Source organism: Rhinopithecus bieti, unplaced genomic scaffold, assembly GCF_001698545.2.
Source record: "Rhinopithecus bieti isolate Rb0 unplaced genomic scaffold, ASM169854v2 scaffold_2574, whole genome shotgun sequence".
NCBI classification, from domain to species: Eukaryota; Metazoa; Chordata; class Mammalia; order Primates; family Cercopithecidae; genus Rhinopithecus; species Rhinopithecus bieti.
Window position 1 is genome coordinate 60,075 of NW_016804493.1, and position 15,118 is coordinate 75,192.

The following is a 15,118-nucleotide window of genomic DNA, read 5'->3' on the forward strand; positions in this document are numbered from 1 at the left end:
CATGTCCATCTGTGACAGACTGGATTAAGAAAATGTGGCACATATACACCATGGAATACTATGCAGCCATAAAAAAGGATGAGTTTGCGTCCTTTGTAGGGACATGGATGCAGCTGGAAACCATCATTCTTAGCAAACTATCACAAGAACAGAAAACCAAACACCGCATGTTCTCACTTATAGGTGGGAACTGAACAATGACATCACTTGGACTCGGGAAGGGGAACATCACACATCGGGGCCTATCATGGGAAGGAGGGATGGGGGAGGGATTACATTGGGAGTTATACCTGATATAAATGACGAATTGATGGATGCTGACGAGTTGATGGGTTCAGCACACCAACATGGCACAAGTATACATATGTAACAAACCTGCACGTTATGCACATGTACCCTAGACCTTAAAGTATAAGAAAAAAAGAAACACACACACAAATTTCCTTTTCTATACTCTGTTTTTTGAAAACAAGTTACTTAGTTAGCCTACAGTTAAGAGGAAGGGAATTAAATTCCACTTCCTGGATGGGGGAATATGTACATCTATTATTTGAAATTCTTTGAGAGGAAGATGTGTCTCTTCTCCCACCACTTATTTGTTTATTTAATGACTTGCTAATGTGGGCTCATGCATGTTTATTTTATACTTTGGGTTATAATCCAGTGCCATGTTATTTATTTTCTTGCTCAGTTTTGGATTTGGCCCTTGAGAGATCTTTCCAGTTGGCTCTTATGTCCTTTTGATACACCCCTATCTCTTTGTTCATTTTTAAAAGACCTCCTTACTCCTTGGCACTATATGATCCAGTCTCATTTTGTGTTTTCCCCATCCCAGCCCTAGAATTAGCCATTTCTCCAAGGGCCCTGTTCCTTTTGTTTGATAATGATATTTAGAAACAAGATGTGGGCTTGTTGCCACTGGATTGCTTCTAGGATCTCTCAGTGGACAGAGCTATGTATGCACATGTTTCTGTCTCTCTCTCTATGTATTAAAATTAGTTAGGGCCGGGCATGGGGGCTCATGCCTATAATTCCAGCACTTTGGGAGGCCAAGGTGGACGGATCACAAGGTCAGGAGATAGAGACCATCCTGGCTAACACGGTGAAACCCCACTCTACTAAAAATACATTTTAAAAAAATTACCTGGGCGTGGTGGTAGGCGCCTGTAATCCCAGCTACTCGGGAGGCTGAGGCAGGAGAATCACTTGAGTCTGGGAGCCTGAGGTTGTAGTGAGCCGAGATCGCACCACTGCACTCCAGCCTGGGCGACAGAGCGAGACTCCGTCTTACCAAAAAAAAAAAAAAAGAAAAAGAAAAGAAAAGTTAATACTAATCATTTGCACTCTAATACCACAAAGTGCTTTCTAGCGGTCCCCTTCATGTTGTTTATTTGTATTATCTTTTTCTGATAGTGAGAAACCTGGCTCCCATTATCTGTCATGTATGTACTCATTTGTTCAGTCCTAGTATACGTGTAAAGTAGTTTCAGATTTGTTCTCTCTTGCTCCCGCTGTCTTCTTTAAGGAAATAAGGTCTTGCTCTGTCACCCAGGATAGAGTGCAGTGGCACGATCATTGCTCACTGCAGAATCAAACTCCTAGGCTCAAGTTGTCCTCCTGCCTCAGCCTCCTGAGTAGCCACCTGCCCAGATAATTTTCTATTTTTTGTAGAGCCAGACTTGCTGTATTTCTCAGGCTGGCCTCAAACTCCTGACCTCAAGCAATCCTCCTGCTTCAGCCTCCCGAAGTCTTTTCTCTTTTTTGTTGAAATGGAGTCTCACTCTGTTGCCCAGGCTGGAGTACAGTGGCGCGATCTGGGCTCACTGCAAGCTCTGCCTCCCGGGTTCACACCATTCTCCTGCCTCAGCCTCCCGAGTAGCTGGGACTACAGGTGCCCGCCACCATGCCCAGCTATTTTTTTTTTTGGTATTTTTAGTAGAGATGGGGGTTTCACCATGTTAGCCAGGATGGTCTCAATCTCCTGACCTTGTGATCTGCCCACCTTGGCCTCCCAAAGTGCTGGAATTACAGGTGTGAGCCACCATGCCCAACCAGTCTTTTTTCATTTTTAATTCAGATTTTTGTCTTCTTATTTTGGTTTGTAAGTATATGTGTGTGTTTCTGTAAACAAATCCTTTTTCTGTTATGTGTGTTGGGAATACTTCCTTTTCGGTCTGTGTCTTGCCTTTTTGTATTCTTAACAGTATTTTCTAAAGAACAAAAGTTTTGAAGTTTGATGAAATCCAATGTATTTAATTTTAATTTAATTTTTTATGTTCAGGGATTTTTGTGTTAGAAATATTTGCCTAACCCAAGGTCACAGGAATTTTCTCCTGTGTTTTGTTCTAGCAGTTCAATAGTTTTGGGCTTTACGTGTACATCTCCAATCCACCTCTCTTACAGTTCTGTAGTTCGTTGTTTTGTATCACATAAGTAAGGGTAATTTTTTCCCCCTGCATGGATATCCAGTTGATATCCATCATTGAATATCATGATTAGCATTATTTATTGAATAGTCTTTTCATTCCTCATTTAATTGCCTTGACATGTTTGTTCAAAATCAATTGATCATATATGTGTGCATCTATTTCTGGATTTTCTATTCTGTTCCATTGATCTATATGTCTGTATTTCCCCAATAGCCAACTCACTTATTATTGTAGATTTGTCATCTTAAAACTTGACCGGGTAAATCTTCCAACTTTGTTTTTTTTTTTTTTTTTAACTTCTGTGGTTTTTCTGGGTTCTTTATATTTCCAAGTTAATTTGAGAATCAGTTTGTCAATTCCTACACACACACAAAAGAGGCCTGCTGGAATTTTGATTAGAAGCTGTAGATAAAATTATGGAGAATTGCTGTCTTAACAATATTAGGTCCTTCAGTCCGTGAACATAGTGTATATCTCTTTTACTTAGATTTCTCTCTTATTCTCTTTATAATGTAGCTTTCACCGTAGAGATTTTGGACATCTTTTGTTAGAGTTATTCTTAAGTGTTTTATGGGAGTTTTTTGGCAGGGGAGGCGTTATTACAAGTGGAACTGTTTTTGAATTTTTATTTCTCGTTCGTTTGCTGCTAGTATGTAAGAATACAATTAATTTTAACTTATTAATCTTCTGTCTTACAATCTTGTTATATTAACTTATTCATTATGCTAGTTAGTTATAGTTTTTTGGGATTTTCTGTGTAAACAATCATAACGGCAAACTTGTAGAGTTTTATGCCCTTTATTTGATTTTCATCCATTACAGTGTTGGACAAAAAAATAGTTAGAACAGGAATCCTCACCTTGTTCCTGGTTTTAGGGAGAAACCATTCATCGTTTCTCTATTAAATATAGTACTAGGAATGCCCTTCATTAATTTTAGGAAGTTCCTCTTATTCCTGGTTTCTGAGAGTTTTTATCATGAATAGACATTGAATTTTGTCAGATGGTTTTTCTATATCCATTGAAATGATCATATGGTTTTCTTCTTTATTCTCTTATTGGTTTATTTTCAAATGTTTAACATTGCATTTCTACAATAAACCTACATTGATTATAATATATAATTATTTCTGTGTTTTGTTGGATTTGTTCTTATAAATTTTTTTCCTTCATATTGTCTTGGGTTTGCTTTGGTAATAATTTAAGAAATTTTGCACCTGTATTTATTAGGGATGTTGTGATACAATGTTTTGAATTGCCTTTTCAGATTTTGGTAGTAGGATTATGGTAGCCTGGGAAAATTAGTTGGGCAGTGTTCTTTTTTTCCTATTCCATCTTGCCCAGGAGCAGAAATCTGGACCTTTTAAATATTTTCTAGTTCTCTGCTGATATTTCACATCCTTTTATTCACGATAAGAATATTTTAATTTTTGTTGACATATTCGTGAGAGTGGCTTTAAAGTTTTTGGTAATCCTAACATCTGGATCATCTTGGGGTTGGCATCTGTTGGTTTTCTCCTCCCTAGAGAGTGAGTCACATTTTCCTGACTCTTCATATATTGGGTAATACTGCATAGTATCTTGGACATTGTGAATGTAATTTGGTGGAATCTCTGGATTTTGTTACTTTGTTCCAAAAAATGTTGATGTTTTTATTTTAGCGGGTAGTTAACTTGGTTAGGCTCAAACTGTCATGCCTGCAAGGAACTTTGGCTCAGATTTCAGTGTAGTTCTTTTACCCTTAGGCACAAGTTTCTTTCTGTTTGTCTCATGCATGTGTAGTATAGGACTTAAGAGACTTAGGTTGAATTTAAACAGAATCGAGGGTGCCCATTCTCTGCCTTCCTCTATTCTTGCACTCTCGATTGCCTGACCATTTTTCCCTGGTTCCTCTGGTCAGAAAGAAAGTTGACTTTCTTTTGGAGTTTGCAGCCACCCTCAGGGAAAAGCCACAGAAAAGGGGAATTTCATTTTATTGGTTGTTTATGCCAAGTTCTGACTCAACTCCAAAATATGCCTGCCATTGATCATTCTCAAGAACCTTTGCAAGTAGTGATTTTTGTATTTTATCCATAGTCTATATCTGTTATCCATAGTCTGTATCCTCCATGAGAGGACCAATTTGTTGCGTACTTATTCTTTTATACCAGAAGCAGAGCTCCTGTACATTTTATTATTATATAGTTTTGCTGTATCCTCCTGGCTAAACCCGGGTTCTAAGCCTGTTATTGCTAAGTCTATGAAATTAATGGATTGGAAATATTTTCTAAGGAAATCTTTTCCTTTTCTTAGTGGTTCACTAGGTGTAGGTACAGTAGAAACAACCTGTAAATGACATTTAAAAGCAAATGTGTAAAGTTTTGGGACAGCTGCCACAGTTTTAAAACCTTTTTTCTGATTGTTAATTATTTTCAATTTTGGGGGGGTTAAATTACTATAGATGAAGATAAAATATACCCTAAGCTGTCAATTCTCAAAGTTTTTGGTCTCAAGACCCCTTTATACTCTTAAAAATCTCAAAGAATTCAGCAATACCTTTTGTGAAAATAAGCATATTTTTCTGAACAAAAGGTTTAATTAGCATTGCATTGCTTAAATATTTTGTGAATTTAACTCTATTAAGCTAATGTCTAGCCTAATAAAAGACACCTGGATTTTCACATCTGCTTCTGCAGTGAATCTGTTGCAATATCGTAAGTCTCGCAGATTCTGGTAAACTCCATCATAGACTTATGAGAAAATGAGAGTGGAAAAGAGGCATACAGCTTAGTATTATGCTATTATATTTTATCTTACAAGACTCTGTAAAGATGTCAGGAAACCTCACGATTCCCAGGAACATGATTTAGGAACTTTTGCCCTAAGGCAAAAAGTTTTAACTCTAATATCATCAATGTGAAGACATTTGTTCCGTTACTGAGAGAACATCTCATATCAAAAATACAAAATCCAAAACACCCCAATGAGCATTTTCCTTGAGTGTCATGTTGGTGCTCAGAAAGTTTCAGATTTTGTAGCGTTTTGAACTTCAGATTTTCAGATTTGGCATACTCAACGTATAATATATTATTTATACGTTAGTCATCTTTCTGAAATGAATGTTTAACATTTCCCATTTTTTTTGGCAAAGACTCATAAATAGGAATGTGTGTATCTGTGATTTTCAGTTCACATATAGTGTTGTATAAAAACACTAAAATCTAATTAAAAGTAATCTATTGGAGATATATGTGTGACATTACACTTGGGGTAAACAGATAAATAGAACACTGAGGCCGGGCGCGGTGGCTCACGCCTGTAATCTCAGCACTTTGGGAGGCCGAGACGGGCGGATCACGAGGTCAGGAGATCGAGACCATCTTGGCTAACACAGTGAAACCCTGTCTCTACTAAAAAATACGAAAACTAGCCGGGCGAGGTGGCGGGCGCCTGTAGTCCCAGCTACTCGGGAGGCTGAGGCAGGAGAATGGCGTAAACCCGGGAGGCGGAGCTTGCAGTGAGCTGAGATCCGGCCACTGCACTCCAGCCTGGGCGACAGAGCGAGACTCCGTCTCAAAAAAAAAAAAAAAAAAATAGAACACTGAAACTCATTAGAAGATTAGAACATTAAGATCTTTGAGCAATTCGTCTTTGATGCATTAGAAAGGAAGCAGAACTAGATCCCACATGGGTTTGTTTACTCATCAGAAATTGGAGCCAACAATTCTAGTTTTGAATGACTTGATATATTTCTGTAAATGAGCCAGTTTCTGAACATGGACCATAACACAAACACTATACACATACATGCCTTCCCATATTAATGTAGTATTTAGATTAACTTGTAACCTTAGTTCTTTAAATCTAGAAAACATATCTCAGTATGTACCCTGGAGTAGAGCAGATTATCCTCCTAGCCAGGCATATCCCTGTGTTTTCTGAAGATTTGCTTTTCTTTTTCTGTATTTTCTTTCTCTGTCCAGGTAGAATTCAATTTACATATTTTGTGGAAAAATTCAAGTTAAGGAAGTTGAATACCTCACTCTTTGTGGGAAAAGATTGCTTCCTAAAGATTTTACCTTTTTCCTCAGTGATGTAAGAACACCTTAGGCTTCTTGATTATACTATTGCATTGCTAAAGAAAACTCAGATTGTTTCTTCGTTCTTTTTTCTTTCATAATAAACAAGCTCATTGACTTTTTTTCTAATTATTTTTATAATACATATAAGATTTATGATCTCATTTCATTTTTAAATGTACAGCCCGGTGGTATTAAATACCTTCCAAATGTCATGCAACCATCATCACCATCCATCTCCAGAAGTCTTTTAAACTGAAACTGTACCCATTAAACACTAACTCCTCGCTTCCCTCTACTCCCAGCCCCTTGCAACTACCATTCTACTTTTTATCTCTGTGACTTTGACTGTAAGGAACTCATATAAGTGGAATCATGCAGTGTATACCCTTTTATGGCTGGCAGTTTCACTTAGCATAATGTCCTCAAGATTCATCCATGGTGTAGCATATTGCAGAAATTTCCTTCCTGATTAAAGCTGAATAGTATTTCATTGTATGTATGTACCATATTTTGCTTATCCATTCATTTAGTGATAGACACTTCGATTGCTTCTGGATCTTAGAACGTTGTGGACTTTTGGTTTCTGTTTTTACAGTGGGCCGGCAGGGCAAAATGGCTTTTATCTACAGTAGACCTAAATTCATAGAAAGTAGAGACCATTTCTTATTCATTTAGAAGCATGTAGTAGGGCCTTTATTAATGTTTGGTTTGTTTAGGAACATTCTTTGTAAAGCCATATTTCATAGACCTGTCAAGCTAAATATAATAATGATTGGAAGTAAGTTTTTCTGCTGTTTTCTCAGCTTGAATGTCTTTAACAGATGATCATACCATCTGTTTAGAATCAGTATTTCAGGGATGAGTAAGAAAGCATCTTGGGTGAGAAATGATTGCTGTAAGTACTTTTAACACATTGCCAAAAATCATTTTCCATGCCCGTTGCTTCAACAAGGCCTTAGCATGATGCATCTCACTGAATTCCCAGGCTTCCTCACTGTTTGTGAGTCAAATCAAGATACTAACCTTTTCCTTTTAAAGTTTTGTGTCAGCTTATCCGGGATCCTGGTAACCTATTTATTTAATGGATGAGTTTTGTAGTTACAATTTTAATTGTTTATACCTTAGGAAGGAGATAACAATTTACTAGCTATAACCAATTTGCTGTTTGCTTAAGATTTATGTCATGGAAAATCATGAAAAGTGTATTAGTGACACTGATAAAGACCAGGAGAGAAGGACATACACATTCACAGTGCAGTAACTGTTTGTGTATGCACACATATTCAGGCACATACATACTCATTTTGGGGACAAAATTTCAGATTTGTATCTGGAGGTAAATTCAGGCAAGGCTTTTGGAGCAAAAAAGAGGCTGGGTAAAGTTTAAGGGGTGGTTTGATGTAATATTTATATGGAAACATAAGTTAACAAACAAGTTTAATTGTATCTCTGGCTGGTAGAATGGGTCAGGAATTTTGTTTTATTAAATTTGTATTCATTAAAATTGATTTTAATATGACTTAAAATAAACTTTCTTTTCAAGGTAGTTTTAGATTCATAGAAAAATTAGGCAGAAAGTACAGACTTCTCATATAACCCACCCCATCCCCAATTTCTTCTGTTATAACATCTTGTCCTAGTGTGGTACATTTGTTATTTGGTTAATTAATATTAATACATTATTATTAACTAAAGTCTATAGTTTACTTTAGGGTTTACCCTTTATATTATACAGTTCTATGAGTTTTGACAAATGTATTGTATTATGTATCCATACAGCATCAAACAGAATAGTTTCATTGCCCTAAAAATATCCTATCCTTCACGTGTTCATCCTTTTCTCCCTCCCCTGGTGACTGATCTTTTTCCTGTCTCTGTAATTTTGTCTTTTCCAGGATTTCATACAGTAGGAATCATACAGTATGTAGCTTTTTCAGACTGGCTTCTTTCATTTAGCAATATGCATTTATGATTTCTCCGTCTTTTGATGGGTTGATAGCTCATTTCTTTTTATCACTGAATAATACTCCATTGTATATATACCACAGTTTATCTGTTGACCTATTGAAGTATATCTTGGTTGCTTCCAAGTTTTGGCAATTATGAATAAAGTTGTTGTAGACTTTTGTGTTCAATATCCAGGTTAATATATGAGAGTATGATTGCTAGATTGTATAGGAAGCCTATTTTAGCTTTGTAAGAAACTGCCAGACTATCTGCCAAAGTGGCTGTGCCATTTTGCATTCCCGCCTTCAGTGAATGACGGTTCGTGTTGTTCCATATCTTTGCCAGCATTTGGTGGTGTGAGAGCTTTCGATTTTATTCTAATGGGTATGTAGTCATATAACATTGTTGTTTTAACTTGCAATTCCCTAATGACTTAAGATATTAAGCATCTTATAGATGGCATGCTTGCCATCTATATATCTTCTTTGATGAGATACCTGTTCAGTTCTTTGTTGCATTTTTAAATTGGGTTGTTTGTTTTCTTTTTTTTTTTTTGGAGGCAGAGTCTCGCTCTTTCACCCAGGCTGGAGTGCAGTGGCACGATCTTGGTTCACTGAAACCTCTACCTCCCAGGTTCAAGCGATTTTCCTCCCTCAGCCTCCCAAGTAACTGGGATTACAGGTGCTGCACACCACCATGCCTGGCCAGGTTTTTTTTGTAATTTTGTCAAAGATGGGGTTTCACTGTGTTGATCAGGCTGGTCTCGAACTCCTGACTTGAGGTAATCTGCCTGCCTTGGCCTCCTGGCGTGCTGGTGTTACAGACGTGAGCCGCTGCGCCCAGCCAGGGCTGTTTGTTTTCTTAATGTTGAATATTAAGAGCTTTTTGAGGCCAGGCCCAACTGGTAGATCACACTTGGGCAACACAGTGAGACCCTGTCTGTATTTTTTTTTTTTTAAATGAGAATTCTTTGTATATTTTGGATACCAGTTCTTTATCAGGTATGTTTTTTGCATAGTTTTTCTCCCAGTCTGTGGCATGTCTTTACTCTTAACACAGTATCTTTGGCAGATTTTAATGATTTCCAAGATACCAATTTCTTTTTTCGTGGATCTTGCTTTTGGTGTTATATCTAAAAAGTTATCTCCAACCCCAGAGTCTTCTGTGTTTTCTCCTGTGTTATCTTCTAGAAGTATAATTTTTAATTTCACATTTAGATCTGTAATGCGTTTTGAGTTAACTTTTTGTGAAGGGTGTAAGGCCTGTATCTAGATTGATTACTCCCTCCCTCCCTCACTCTGTTTCTTCCTTCTTTCATTTTTTGCATGTGGTGGTCCAGTGGTTTCATCATTTGTGATAAGACTACCCTTTCTGCATTGAATTGCTTTTGTTTCTTTGTCAAATATTCTTTGACTATATTTGTTTGGGTATATTTCTAGGCTCTGTTCCATTTGATTGATCTGTTTGTCTGTTCTTTTACCCGTACCACCCTGTCTTGATTACTGTAGTTTATGGTAATTCTAGACATTGGCTACTGTCAGTCTTCCAACTTTGTTCTTCTCCTTCAACATTATATTGTGTATTCTGGGTCTTTTGCCTTTATATAAACTTCAGAATCAGTTTTGATATTAACAAAATAATTTGATAGATAATTGGATAATTTGATTCCACTTGTTCATTGCTGTTACACAGGAAGACATCTAACTTTTCATACATATTAATTCTATGTTCTGCAATCTTGCTATAATTACTTTTTCCAGGAGGGTGTTTTTAAAAATATTATCTGCAGACAAAGATCATTTTATTTCTTCTTTCTGAACATGTGTAGCTTTTTTTTCTTTTTCTTGTCTTATTTCATTAGCTAGGACTTCAAGTATAACTATGTTGAATAGGAGTGAAAGGTGACATCCTTGTCTTATTTTCAAACATAAGGGATAAGCATCTAGTTTCTTACTATTAATTATGATGTTAGCTGTAGATTATTTGGTAGATGTTCTTTACCAGTTAAGGAAGTTCCCCTCTTTTCCTCATTAACTGAAAGTTTTTATCATGAATCATCATTGGATTTTGTCACATGCTTTTTCTGTATCTATCAATATGTATGATCATATCATTTTTTCTTCCTTAGCCTGTTGATGTGATGAATTACATTAATTGCTCTTTGAATGTTGAACCAACCTTGCCTACCTGGGATAAATTCCATGTTGCCATGTTATATAATTATTCTTATATATTGTTGGATTTGATTTGCTAATATTTTGTAGTGTCTTTGTCTGGTTTTTGTGTCAGGGTGATGCTGGCTTCACAGAATGAGTTAGAAAGTGTTCATCAGCTTCTAATTTCTGAAAGAGATTCTGAAGAACTGGTATTGTTTCTTATTTAAACATTTAGTAGAATTCACTGTGAAACCAAGTAGAACTTTTTTTTTTCTTTTTTTTCCTGTTTTGGAAGGTTAGTAATTGTTGATTTAATTTCTCTCTCTCTGGTTTTCTTTTCTTTTTTCTTTTTTCTTTTTTTTTTTTTGAGACAGTCTTGCTCTGTTGCCTAGACTGAGTACAGTGGCACAATCGTGGCTCACTCTAGCCTTGAACTCCTGAGCTCAAGTGATCCTTTCACCTCAGCCTCCTGAGTAGCTGGGACTACAGATACATGCCACCACATCCAGCCAGTTTTGTTTCACTATATTGCCTAGGCTGCTCTCCAACTTCTGGGCTCAAGCAGTCCTCCCACCTGGGCTTCCTAAAGTGTGAGATTACAGCCATATGCCACCATATCCGGCCTAATTTCTTTATTACCTCTTTCTCCTACTGTGAGTTTTGGTAAATTGTCTTTCAAAGAATTGGTTTATATCATCTAAGTTACCAAACTTCTGGGCATAGAGTTGTTTATAGTGTTTTTTTATTCTTCTGATGTTTGTGAGATCAATTGTGATAACCCCTCTTTCTTCATATTTGTAATTTTTGCTTTTTCTCTTTTTTCCTTGAATAGTCTGGCTAGAATTTTTAAAAAATTATTATTATTATTATTATTATTATTATTATTATTTTGAGACAGATTTTCACTCTTATTGCCCAGGCTAGAGTGCAATGATGTGACCTCAACTAATTGCAACTTCCACATCCCAGGATCAAGCAATTCTCCTGCCTCAGCCTCTCAAGTAGCTGGGATTACAGGTGCCTGCCACCATGCCCAGCTCATTTTGTATTTTTAGTAGAGATGGGGTTTCATCATGTTGACCAGGCTGGTCTCAAACTCCTGACCTCAAGTGATCCGCCTGCCTCAGTGTCCCAAAGTGCTGGGATTACAGACCCAGCCCTGACTAGAGTTTTATCAATTTTATTTGCCTTTTCAAAGAACCAGTTGTTGGTTTCATTGATTTTTCTGTAGTGGATTTATTCTGTTTAGATTTAGCTGGCTTCTTGAATGTGTAGATTTCTTTCTTCTGCCTAATTTGGTAAGTTTTTAAATTCTTTTAGACAGAGTCTTGCTCTGTCGCCCAGGCTGGAGTAGAGTGGCGTTATCTTGGCTCACTGCAACCTCCACCTCCCGGGTTCAAGTGATTTTCCCACCTCAGCCTCCTGAATAGCTGGGATTAAAGGTGCCCACTACCGTGCTTGGCTAATTTTTTTATTTTTAGTAGACACGGGGTTTCACCATGTTGGCCAGGCTGGTCTCAAACTCCGGACCCCGACTGATTTGCCCACCTCAGCCTCCCAAAATGCTAGGATTACAGGTGTGAGCCACTGTGCCTGCCCCTAATTTGGCAAGTTTTTTAGCCATTATTTCTTTTCTTTTCCTTTTTTTTTTTTTCCTGGTGACAGGATCTTGCTCTGATACTCAGGCTGAAGTGCAATAGCGTGATCATAGCTTACCACAGCCTTAAACTCCTAGGCTTGAATGACCCTCCTGCCTTAGCCACTGAGTCGTTGGGATTACAGGCATGAGCCACCTTGCCTGGCTCCATTATTTTTTCAAGTACTTTTTCAGTCGTTCTTTGTTTCTCTTTTCTTTCTAGTACTCTGATGACACAGAAGTTAGCTCCTTTGGTATAGTTACACAGGTCCCTGATGTTTTGTTCTTTTTTTTTTTTTTTTTTTTTTTTGAGACGGAGTCTCGCTCTGTCCCCAGGCTGAAGTGCAGTGGCCGGATCTCAGCTCACTGCAAGCTCCGCCTCCCGGGTTTACGCCATTCTCCTGCCTCAGCCTCCCGAGTAGCTGGGACTACAGGCGCCTGCCACCTTGCCCGGCTAGTTTTGTATTTTAGTAGAGATGGGGTTTCACTGTGTTAGCCAGGATGGTCTCGATCTCCTGACCTCGTGATCCGCCCATCTCGGCCTCCCAAAGTGCTGGGATTACAGGCTTGAGCCACCGCCCCCGGCTGTTCTTTTTTTTTTAAAGGCTATTTTCTCTCTGTTGCTAAAATTGGTAGTTTCAGTATTCTGTTCACAGACTTTTCTCTGTTTCATCTATTCTGCAATTGAGCCTATTCACTGAGTTTTTGTTATTTTTAGTTCTAAAATTTCCATTTGGTTCTTTATATCTTCTGTTTCTTTGCTGAGACTTTCTAGGTTTTTCTTTTCTACTTTTTCATTTGTTTCAAGCATGTGTTTAATTGCTATTGAAGCAGTTTTATGTTGACTACTTTTAGATAATTGTAACACATCTATCATGTCAGTATTGGCATCTGTTGCTTGTGCTTTTTCATTTTCTTTGACATTTTCCTGGTTCTCGGTGTGGTGAGTGGTTTTTGATTGAAACTTGGACATTTGGGGCTTTATGTTTTAAGTTTCTGGTGGGTGGTAAAAGTCCAGTAGCCCCATATGGTGTCAGTAGTTACCACATGGGACTCGTTTGGTTACTGCCTATCTGGGATGAAAACCTCAGGCCTCTGCTTGGCCTTCTTTGAAACAGGCAGGGGGTTAGAGCACCTTGGTTTGTTTTGGCAAACGTGGAAATCTACTTTTTGTTTCTATGGACTTGCCTATTCTGGACATTTCATATAAATGGAGCCATATAGTGTGTGGGCTTTTAAAACTGAATTCTTTAACTTAGCATAATGTTTTTAGGGTTCATCTATGTTGTAGCATTTGTCAGTACTTAATTTCTTTTTATTACAAAATAATATTTGATTGTATGGATTGGCCACATTGTATTTATCCTTTCATCAGTTGGTGGACATTTGGGTTTTTTATGTTGTTTGGCTATTATGAGTAATGCTGCTATGAACATTTGTGTTCAGGCTTTTGTGTGGATATGTGTTCAGTTCTCTTGGTATATACCTAGAAGTGGAATTGCTGGGTCTTATGGTACCTCTGTATTTAACTTTCTGATAACTTATTTGTTAGTAAGTTTTAAAAATCTTTTTTTTTTTTTGAGACGGAGTCTCGCTCTGCCGCCCAGGCTGGAGTGCACTGGCCGGGTCTCAGCTCACTGCAAGCTCCGCCTCCTGGGTTTACGCCATTCTCCTGCCTCAGCCTCCCAAGCAGCTGGGACTACAGGCACCCGCCACGTCGCCCGGCTAGTTTTTTGTATTTTTTAGTAGAGATGGGGTTTCACCATGTTAGCCAGGATGGTCTCGATCTCCTGACCTCGTGATCCGCCCGTCTTGGCCTCCCAAAGTGCTGGGATTACAGGCTTGAGCCACCACGCCCGGCCCAAAAATCTTATTGTACTGTATTGTGGTATCAGGGAAGGTACCTGAGATATTTTGTGTAGTGTCTGTTGGGTCCCCAGACTTAAGATTTACTTTTATTCTTATTCTTTGCTTATTTCTATATGATTTTAATTAAAAGGATGGTGCTGATAATTAAGTTACTTAAGAATTCCATAAGTTTGGTGAGTATTAAAATGCTTTAAACCATTATTTATTTTTAAACATTGTGAGTATATAATTATTCGTAGTCATGACATTTATATTCATAAATATACCTGTGATTTTATTTATTTAGAAAAAAAAAAGTGAATGCCTGCAGTTAAAAATTTTGGTGCTTCAAAATGAACTGGAACGGCAGAAGAAAGCTTTGGGACGGGAGGTGGCATTACTGCATAAGCAACAAATTGCGTTACAGGATAAAGGTGAGTGGAAATACCATACAAACAGCCTAACCTCCACATTCAGTAGTTCTTTCTTCTTCACAAGCTCAAATAGTCAATTTTTGTATAAATACAGTCACACATCACTTAATGACAGGGATGTTCTAGAAATGCATCCTTTGGTGATTTCCTCCTGAGCTGCCATCGTAGAGTATGCTTACACAAGCCCAGATGGTGTAACCTACTACACACCTAGGCTATATGGTATAGCCTATGGCTCTTAGGCTATAAACTTGTACAGCATGTTACCATACTGAATACTGTAGGCAACTATAACACAATGGTGAGTGTTTATATATCTAATATATCTAAGCATAGAATAAAGATACTATACTATAATTTTATGGGACCACCATCATGTATGTGGTTTGTTGTTGATTAAAACATCATTATGCAGTACATGATTGTATGGTGATAGAACTTTCTCTAATTTTTAAAATATTTTTGCAAGTATTTTGAAGTTAGTCCATATAGACAAGTGTACAAATCTGTATTCAAATGGTCCTGGACTTACAATGGTTTGATTTAATGATGACTTAACTTATGATTTTCAGTTTTTTTTTTTTTTTTTTTTTTTTTTTGAGACAAAG

At 37.5% G+C, this 15,118-nt stretch overlaps 1 protein-coding gene across 1 annotated transcript in view; it reads left to right on the forward strand.

Annotated features, from left to right (window-relative positions):
- Positions 1 to 15,118, forward strand: part of UVRAG (UV radiation resistance associated) — a 191,066-nt gene that overhangs the window by 6,939 nt on the left and 169,009 nt on the right. Inside the window, exon 2 of the mRNA XM_017868629.1 lies at positions 14,384 to 14,510. The gene's annotated coding sequence lies outside the window, so the exon portion shown is untranslated. The remainder of the gene's footprint in view (positions 1 to 14,383; positions 14,511 to 15,118) is intronic.